General features: G+C 42.8%; 1 protein-coding gene and 1 long non-coding RNA gene across 2 annotated transcripts in view; one reads left to right on the top strand and one right to left on the bottom strand.

The window, feature by feature from the left end:
* LOC127612661 (uncharacterized) overlaps nucleotides 1–9,554 on the bottom strand; it is a 166,092-nt gene that overhangs the window by 129,696 nt on the left and 26,842 nt on the right. The gene's annotated exons all lie outside the window — the stretch shown is intronic.
* The window catches only part of LOC127612536 (FERM and PDZ domain-containing protein 1), a 120,178-nt gene continuing 117,843 nt past the window's right edge, over nucleotides 7,220–9,554 (top strand). Inside the window, exon 1 of the mRNA XM_052083203.1 lies at nucleotides 7,220–7,490. The gene's annotated coding sequence lies outside the window, so the exon portion shown is untranslated. The remainder of the gene's footprint in view (nucleotides 7,491–9,554) is intronic.

The raw sequence follows: 9,554 nt of genomic DNA, 5'->3' as shown, positions 1-9,554 counted from the left end.
CAAAGTTGTTACTCAAACACAGTTCACAGTTACTTGTGACACATTCAGTGGAAATGGTACAGCATGACATTTTGACAAAAATTGGACAGAGCAAAGGCAAGAGTTGTTTGCTTGTCTTTTAATTCACATGACATCTGTAATGTCATTGTGACAGAATCTTTGAGTGTGGCTTAGACAGTGATCCAGTCCCATGGTACTTCAAAGGTCCTTTTGATGTTGAAAATCAACTAATGGTGGAGAATATAATTATGTAAACCAGAGGATTCACATTCGCAACACTCTCCTCGACAACGATTAAAAGTCAGCTCCTGACATTATTTCATATTAAGTTATGAAGGAACAAGCACTGTGGAGCACTTCCCACGTGAATTTCTACAGTTTAGGCCTGACTTACAATGATCCCAAATAGCGAGTGCTAAATTGTGTGTTCACTCGAACAGATCGCACATGCTGTTGCTGGGCGTGTTGCCTGTGATCTTCCAAGATTCTATCAGGATGCAAAATTGTGTGTTCACTCAAAAGTTAATTGCACGCTCTGTTGACACACTTATGATGGTGGTGGAGGCCCACCACCATATGAAGTAATTAATTACTTCATACTTACACCAATATGAAGTAATTAATTCTTACTTCAATGAAACCAGGAAAAAAAATCAAGCGAGGAAATCACAAAATAAATTCTGTAGGAGGGGGGGATATATAATTTATTTTGTGATTTCCTTGCTTGATTTTCTGTTTTTATGCATTATTTTCAATTTTCGTAGTTTCATTTAAGTACAGTAATAGTTAATTTACATTTTTCAGAGGCGGTCATAAACGCCTCTCAAGTTCAACGGATGCCTCTCGAGTTGAATGGAAGGAGCGTACCACCATCTAGTGGAGGCATTGTAGATTGCGCCGTTTAATGCGAAGAGTCTAATGTATGAAAAAAATGTTACAAAATAGCCATTCATTGAAGGTGCGCCTCATAATCTAGTGTGTCTTTTAGTGCGGAAAATACAGTAAATGTAAATGTATTTTATTTGGCTCAATACTCTATCTTGTTTTTATGAATACTTATCTATTTAGTGTAGGTAATGAGTAAAGATTATTTGATGTGTACACAGAGCCTTAGCTGCTTAGCGGCATCAGCCTTTAATTGTTATAGCTTACAGTACTAAAAAGTGCTGCAGAAAAACACTACAGCAGGTGACAAACTAAATTAAAACACCAAGTATTTCTGAGAGTATAATAGGTAACACCACCATATCGAGAATTCCTGATAGTTTAGTAGTTATTGTCCTCACAGGAATACTTGGCGTTTGAATAATTGGTACATTTGTTCCTCAGAAACAACGCCACAGTCCATCTTTGAGCAGAGTTAGTTTTTGTCCGTCTTCCGCTTAATTCCACGTAAATGTAACATGAGCCCCAGAAATTAATTGAAGTGTTCTACAAGTTACGAAACATTTAACTGACCAGAACCCGAGATGAGGACGTAGATTAGAAGATGATGGAGAGCTCACACACGCTTTAAACTCAAAATATCCATCCAGAACAGCTGCAAATCAAAAATGCATGCCAAACAAAGGTCAGAGGTCATGCTTAGATTATCTAGACATGTGATGTCAGCATTATATTTTCATTTCATCTCTAAAATGTGTCTTTTTAACACTTAGCTAGAAGTTTTATTCAGAATGCAGAAATTATTTTTTTAAGGTACAGTACAATGCTTATGGGTGGTTCGTTGGTGGTTAGCACGTCGGCTTCACAGTGCAGTGGTACCGGGTTCAATTCCAGCTCCGGCCTCCCTGTATGGAGTTTGCATGTTCCCCCCGAGCCTGCGTGGGTTTTCTCCGGGTACTCCGGTTTCCTCCCACATTCCAAAAACATACTTGGCAGGCTGATTGAACACTCTAAATCAGGCATGTCCAAAGTCCGGCCCGGGGGCCAAATCCGGCCCGCGGTCGAATTTCATCCGGCCCTCGGCCCCTGTCATAAAATCAGTGCCGTCTGGCCCGCAGGTTGGGCGCAATGGAACACGTGTTGCATTGACTGAGGTCTCGTCGACTGGTGAGTGATGTTTCATAGAGTACTGCTTCCCTCTAGTGGCTAAATGAGTAATAGCATTCACTAAATGAGTAATAGCATTTAGACACTAGAGGGCATCACTCACGGGTTAACAAGACATCACTCCGTGTTTATATTGACTGATATGTCATATTTCAAATGATCCTTGCAGTTGTGGATGTGTATTGCTTGTTCATTTCCCCGTTATTCGAGTCAAAGGTTTTGTGACTATTGAAAAGTCATGGTGATACATTTTATGTTTCAAATCAATCAATTTGCACTCAGGAGACTTCTGTTTAAGAAAAAGTCAAGTGAATAAGCAGTTGCATGTGATATACCTGTTTCAAATGAACCAAAAGAAATTCTCAAGATTGTTGAAATTAAAATAAAAATGGAAATGTGAAACAGACTGGCTTACAAAAATTTGTTGAACAATATTGTTGTTCAATGTAAAGAATGTCAGCCAAGGTCGGCCCCCCGACATTTTACCACATAAAATCTGGCCCCCTTGGCAAAAAGTTTGGACACCCCTGCTCTAAATTGTCCTTAGTTGTGAGTGTGGGCATGGATGGTTGTTCGTCTCTGTGTGCCCTGCGATTGGTTGGCGTCCCCCGCCTACTGTCCGAAGACGGCTGGGATAGGCTCCAGCACCCCCAGAAATATAAAATGACACTGTACTTGCTGGAAAGTTTCACTCTTGATTTTGATCCACTGGAATCATTGTCAGTATTTAATATAGAATTGAATTTTCAATATTTCTGTACTTTTAGTATAATCCAAGAGTTTGAAGCTTATATACAAGTTCTCAATTATAGTTCTCCACATTCCGTTGACTTTTTACAAAAATATAAGCTTTACCGAGCCTTTCTGGTTGTCCCGGTTTTCCATTCAGCCAACCACACCCTGCACACAGTGAGTGTGTCTGGTGGTTAAGACAAGCTTATTCAAACATAATTTTAAAACAAATTTTCACTGCAATGTGTTATCATAAAGCGGGGTGACAACTTCCTTAGTCTGTTTTGGTGGATGTGTTGGAAAGATGGAATACGAAAAGGTCCTGGCTTCTGTTTACTCTAGAGGTCTCTCTAAAACAAACGCTGCTGCCACAAATCCAAATAATCCAGCACCCGAAATACAAAAAGCTTCTCACACTTCCCAAAGCAAAGTGCCTGCTGACTGCAAGATGGAACTTGAAATGACAAAGTGGGTCAGTAGCATGAGCACTGGGATGATCAAGGGGCACTCGACTGATCTGTCCCAATTTCCCGCATGTCGAGCCGCTGATATGTCAACACTAACTACATTATAGTCATCTTTGAAAAGCGGGTGGGTAGATGTACAGAAGGATTCAGATAGGTTTAAATGTGTGTTCTTTTCAATTCAGAATAAGCTGACATCTTTGTCCAAATCAAATTAGGCTGCAGATAGAGCTGCAAAGGGGAAGGGGGCGGGGGGATGGAGAAACCACAGACAGTAGAATTTTTGCTGACGGACGGGAAGCAGCTTCATGCCTTCCTCAGTCTGCTTCTAATGAGCTAAAGTTCAGACTACTTTAGGATTCTTTGGTTTGAATCAGTTTCTTCAAACCATTACGATTCCCAGATAAAGTCATCGCTGATTGTTTGATTCCAATTCATTTTGCAATCGCCACAGGATGCCAAGTCCTTGGTACCACACCTGTTGACCCTTGAATGCCCATACTTGTGCTGCGCTTCAACAAAAGAGGGTGCTGTAAAGTAGCCGAAGCAAACCCCTTTTTGGATGTTGACCCTGAATTGACCCTTTTGTTGGGGCCCTAACCATTTCGCACATAGAAAAAAAAATCAAATACTTTAAAAGCACAATACAGGACAGGAGTGCAGCCCCCCCGACTCGCAATAAAGCCTCAATAAAACAGGGTGAACTGGAGGCTAATTGACAGCTTGCGAAGGAGATGAAATTAAGCATCCTCTGGTCTTTCAATAGAGATTGCAAAATAAGCACTTGATGAAAAGACACATTTGCAACATAAGAGAAAGTGTGCAATCCACCGCTTGCCAGTAACATACCAGGATGGAAATAAAACGACACAGGACTTGAGTCGATGCAAAGCGTAGGTGTTGTTGAAATAAACTTATTTTCTATACTTGTGTTCTTGGGTATTGTAATGCTGAAATCTTTGATGCTGCACCAACAGCAACATCAAACCGGCAGAAGGCCCGTTTCATTTGTAGTCACTTCTTTCTTAAGAACTCTCCTATTTGCATCAGCCCACAGTTTCCCACAATGCAAACAATACATTCTGCGCCGCCTGTTTTATCACCCCTTTCCTCAGCACAAATCCTACACTTGTACTAAAATAGCACAGGAAAAAAAAAAAAGTGGCGAGGGTGGATAATTGCAAATAACCCAATATTTAGGAGATCAAAGGCTACGGTGCGTTTGGGTGATAATTTTGTCTGAAGCATCTCTATAAACACTAATAAAATTAAGTGCATCGGAGGGGGCGTGGCCAGGCGTCCCTTTGAAGAGACCTTGTGATCAGTTCCCCTCTCAATTAGCGTATTGTCCACTTCTCCTTTCAGCATGGGAGGGAGGGGGCCTTCTCCCCCCCCCCCCTAGCTTCCCTTTGAAGTGATTATCCCTTTATCTCAAGCCTGAGCGAGGAATATCTTGGGGGACAATGGCAAATTAAAGCCCATACGGAGAGAAGCGTGAATGGCTGTTTGTCGGCTCAGAGAGAAATCGTCAGGGGGGGGGGGGGGAAATAGAGGAATAAACAGAGTCGGGAGAAGAAGGAAAAGAAAGAAAAATAACATCATTCTGTTTGCATGAGCTGAGGGGGTGAGTGCTTGATGTCAACACTCATCCCGAAAAGTAATTTCGGGCTCGTGCCAGAGTTGACACTTGTAGCGGCTATAGTGACTTAAGAAGATCTGTCATGACAGATGGGGGAAAGACCGGGAAGGAGGACTGGGGAGATAGAAGGATGGGCGTAAAGAAGGGGAGAGCAGTGCAGTTGTCAGCAGAATCAGATGGCGGTCAGGCAGACAGGCTTGAAGAAGATACAATTAAAGTGTGGAGTTAAGACGGGCTTTGAAGTTGGACATGGTGCATAACACCCTGAAAATTTGAGAAGCCAGCCATTCATCTTCTTGTTATGGCTAGTTAAGGCTGTTCCTCTTTAAAGAGCCAATTTGAGAAAATAAACTTTAATTCCAATTTTGGAAAAGTATAAATACATCTAGAGTAGTAATAACTAGCTAAGGTTTTCAACAATACTAAAGAGGAATTAAAAAAAAAAAAAGAATAGTCATCTTTTAAAACATTCATTCATTCATCTTCCGAACCGCTTGATCCTCACTAGGGTCGCGGGGGGTGCTGGAGCCTATCCCAGCTGTCTCCGGGAAGTAGGCGGGGGACACCCTGAATCGGTTGCCAGCCAATCGCAGGGCACACAGAGACGAACAACCATTCGTACTCACAACCACACCTAGGGACAATTTAGAGTGTTCAATCAGCCTGCCACGCATGTTTTTTTGGAATGTGGGAGGAAACCGGAGCACCCGGAGAAAACCCACACAGACCCGGGGAGAACATGCAAACTCCACACAGGGAGGCCGGAGCTGGAATCGAACCCGGTACCTCTGCACTGTGAAGCCAAGGTGCTAACCACTGGACTACCGGGCCGCCATCTTTTAAAACATGAGTGAGGAATTTGTTTGAGAAGCCGGGAGGGGTCCACTGAGGATGAATAATTACTTTGTCTGCCCCACTCCCATGCCTTTCTATTGCAATCCAGTTTTTGGGTGGGTTTAAAGTTCAATAATGTATCCAGATAATGTCTGTGATGTTTGGCCTAATCCTTTTAGCCTTGGCAAACCTGCATGGTTAGCAAAATCTGATGCATGCAATCTGATGTTGCATGCATCAGATTTCGTGTTTTTCTGAATGCCTTTGCCTTTGATTCAAAGACATCATTTTACATTTATCGCAAGCGGTGCACTACGAGGGTTAAATTACCAATTGTTTTATCTGAAGGAGAAAAAAACAAGCAACAGAAAAATTGGATACCATTCTCTCAGTGCAGCATGCCTCAACATCAAATCACTGGAAGGATTCATTCATGAGCCACTGACCTCCAGTCAAAATATGGCAAGCTTGGAATGAGACCAGGAAAAATATGGTCTGTGTCCCACACATGGCGCTTATCTCTGTATTGTTGTTTGTTTCCGTCTAGCGCAGTTGTCACTGTTTCGCCTAGTGACAAGACATTTAAATAGCAAATGTGCACTCGTGGGTGTGTTGATCATAGTATTAGGCATTGGACACATTGTTGGAACACGTTGGATGGAGTGCAATGTGTCTGTTCCACCGACTGAACCGCCCTCCCCCCAACTTGTCTGCATCCTTATTAAAATACATCATACATTTTTAGATTTTTATTATTTTTCATTTTTTATCCTCTGTTTATTTCACGGTCAAGTATGTAGCGCATACAGTACACACCACAAGATTACAGCGATATTACACTAACCACAACCTTCTTAGAATATAAATTGGATATTAGATTTTAAACTGACTGCAGTGATTCCCACAAATGACTCATTAATGACAGGAGACTGTCCCGATGACTGTCCCATTGCAGTTTGGGGTGTGGTTAACGCTGACCTTCAACATAAAGTACATCCTTTGGCAGGCTCTCGTCAAAAGGAAAAAAAAAATCCTGGAAATGTACATTTAACTGCAGCCACACACGCACACACACACAAAAAAATAAAGATCTTTTGAGTGTCATGCAAAACTTTCCTACCAATAATAAAGCAAGCTAAACTAGCAACATGACTGGATTTTGTAGACACAAGGTGGACAACCTTGTCTGCTGTTTAACAAAACATGACATGGTGGGATGGGAAATGGCTCTTTATTTTCAAACAATGTTGTTATTGTAGCTATGACAACTTGACCATGATGTAACTCTGACCACATTTCTGACTGACGTTACCAACGTTACCAGACAATGCCACTATGGTCATCATCAAAAAGCCATATGTTGTTTTGGAAATATTCAATGTCAATCATTTTTGGGAAGAGGTTATGTAGTGGGCGGCCCGGTAGTCCAGTGGTTAGCATGTCGGCTTCACAGTGCAGAGGTACCGGGTTCGATTCCAGCTCCGGCCTCCCTGTGTGGAGTTCTCCCCGGGCCTGCGTGGGTTTTCTCCGGGTGCTCCGGTTTCCTCCCACATTCCAAAAATATGCATGGCAGGCTGATTGAACACTCTAAATTGTCCCTAGGTGTGAGTGTGAGCGTGGATGGTTGTTTGTCTCTGTGTGCCCAGTGATTGGCTGGCAACCGATTCAGGGTGTCCCCCGCCTACTGCCCGGAGACAGCTGGGATAGGCTCCAGCACCCCCCGCGACCCTAGTGAGGATCAAGCGGCTCGGAAGATGAATGAATGAAAGGTTATGTAGTCACATGTTAGTCACAATTTAGAGTCAACCTAACATGGAGGAATCTGTAGTCGTATAAGTAGGAGAAACACTCTCAATATATGTGTCAATCACATTTTTAAAACATCAAACGTGTTTACATGCCTTTTTAAAGTCGATCGAGTTCATGCAATAGTCTTGTGGCTGCTTTGAAATGCTATTTACTCAATAATACTGTACACAATTACAACTAGCAAGTTATCACCAGGCAGCCCGGTAGTCCAGTGGTTAGCACGTCGGCTTCACAGTGCAGAGGTACCGGGTTCGATTCCAGCTCCGGCCTCCCTGTGTGGAGTTTGCATGTTCTCCCCGGGCCTGCGTGGGTTTTCTCCGGGTGCTCCGGTTTCCTCCCACATTCCAAAAACATGCGTAGCAGGCTGATTGAACACTCTAAATTGTCCCTAGGTGTGAGTGCGAATGGTTGTTCGTTTCTGTGTGCCCTGCGATTGGCTGGCAACCGATTCAGGGTGTCCCCCGCCTACTGCCCGAAGACAGCTGGGATAGGCTCCAGCACCCCCCGCGACCCTAGTGAGGATCAAGCGGCTCGGATGATGAATGAATGAATGAATGAAAGTTATCACCACCCCCCCCTGACATCCTGTGGTAGAAATATAAGCCTGATCAACACATTACATTATGTAAATGACATTTAACAGGACTACTTTCTGGAAATCCTCCTGCAGCGATACCGTCCTGTAAAGTAGCAATGGGGTTCAGCTAGACCCACTGTTGTCCACACATACCCCTTTTCCACCCCCGCCAAAAAAACCTGGTGCTCGTTTGGCGCCAAGGCCTGCTTAGTTGGTGCTTAACCAGTTCTTACGAAGAACGTGTTTGGTTTGGCACCGGCCAAGAGCCAAGTAGGAGCTCCATCATTACGTCATCGTACAGCGTCCAAATGTCACTGCTTGAATCGACTTGAATGAGACTTTTTATCCAAGAACTTCCTGGATGGTGGCGAGAGGGCGGTATTGACTGTCTATTCTCCAAAAAGAACTGGAGGTGGCATATCTGATTCATGACACCACGTTTGTGAATTAACTACTAGCTCTGCAGTTAGCAAAGACATCAGGAGTTGGAATCCTACGTATACTTTTCAGTATTTCCCCTTTTGCTCAAGTCACTTTTTAAATACGGTACTGTACACCACAATATAATTGTGTGAACCATGTGCAGTCTCTCATTATAAGTAGGAGGGCACAGTCTTCCTATTGGTCAGGTGCCAAAGAACCAATCAAAGGACGACATAGGACATGTCACACTATGCGGCAAAACGAACAAAAATTCGGACATGCCAGACATTTGTCATCGTGGTCGTGAAGCGTCCCAGATGCCAGGCAACAACTGGTTGATATGACAATTTGAAAATTTGGCTCAGACTTTAGCAAGCATCATGGAACTTGACATGCTTGATTTGTTTTCGAAAAATCAAAATCATGAAACGGGCCTGAACAAAAATGATGGTGTCCCAAGAAAAGATTGAATATATTTTTGGCCATCTGGGCATGTTCGACCAAGGTGTGTCGTCTTCATCAACAATCATCAACGTTTCCACGTACATACGATACATTTTTGACACACGGTAACTCAATCTGTAAATGAATCCTTTCTGACTATTCCACTTTTGTTTTTAAACTTTCTTTTTGTCTGCCCTATTGTGAGATGTTTCTTTGTAGTTGAAAAGTTATTTTCAAACCCCAACTTTTTGCTGTTTTCACTTTTCAACTGGCAAGATGAATATCTGTGGGACAAAGTATTGAAGGAACCGCTTTTGACAAGACTTCTGAAGGCCCAGGAGCTCATCCTGTCGCTCCCTTTTGCAGTTTTCCCATAACTGGCTTTCTCGTGTGGCTGCTCAAAAAAAAAAAAAAACATATCAAATGCAAACTAAGAAGTCACTAGCTTTCAAGATACATCAGTGAGGCCCTGGCGGAGCGGCTGCTCTGCATGGTTTTTTTTTTTTACAACTTTTGAAAAATAAGAAATTGGTGCATTCCAACTTGTGTTATCAGAGCAGCTTACAGCAATGTCATGTTC

Source organism: Hippocampus zosterae, chromosome 13, assembly GCF_025434085.1.
Source record: "Hippocampus zosterae strain Florida chromosome 13, ASM2543408v3, whole genome shotgun sequence".
NCBI lineage: Eukaryota > Metazoa > Chordata > Actinopteri > Syngnathiformes > Syngnathidae > Hippocampus > Hippocampus zosterae.
The sequence above is the reverse complement of the archived record's forward strand: the minus strand, read 5'-3'. Positions and strand labels throughout refer to the sequence as shown.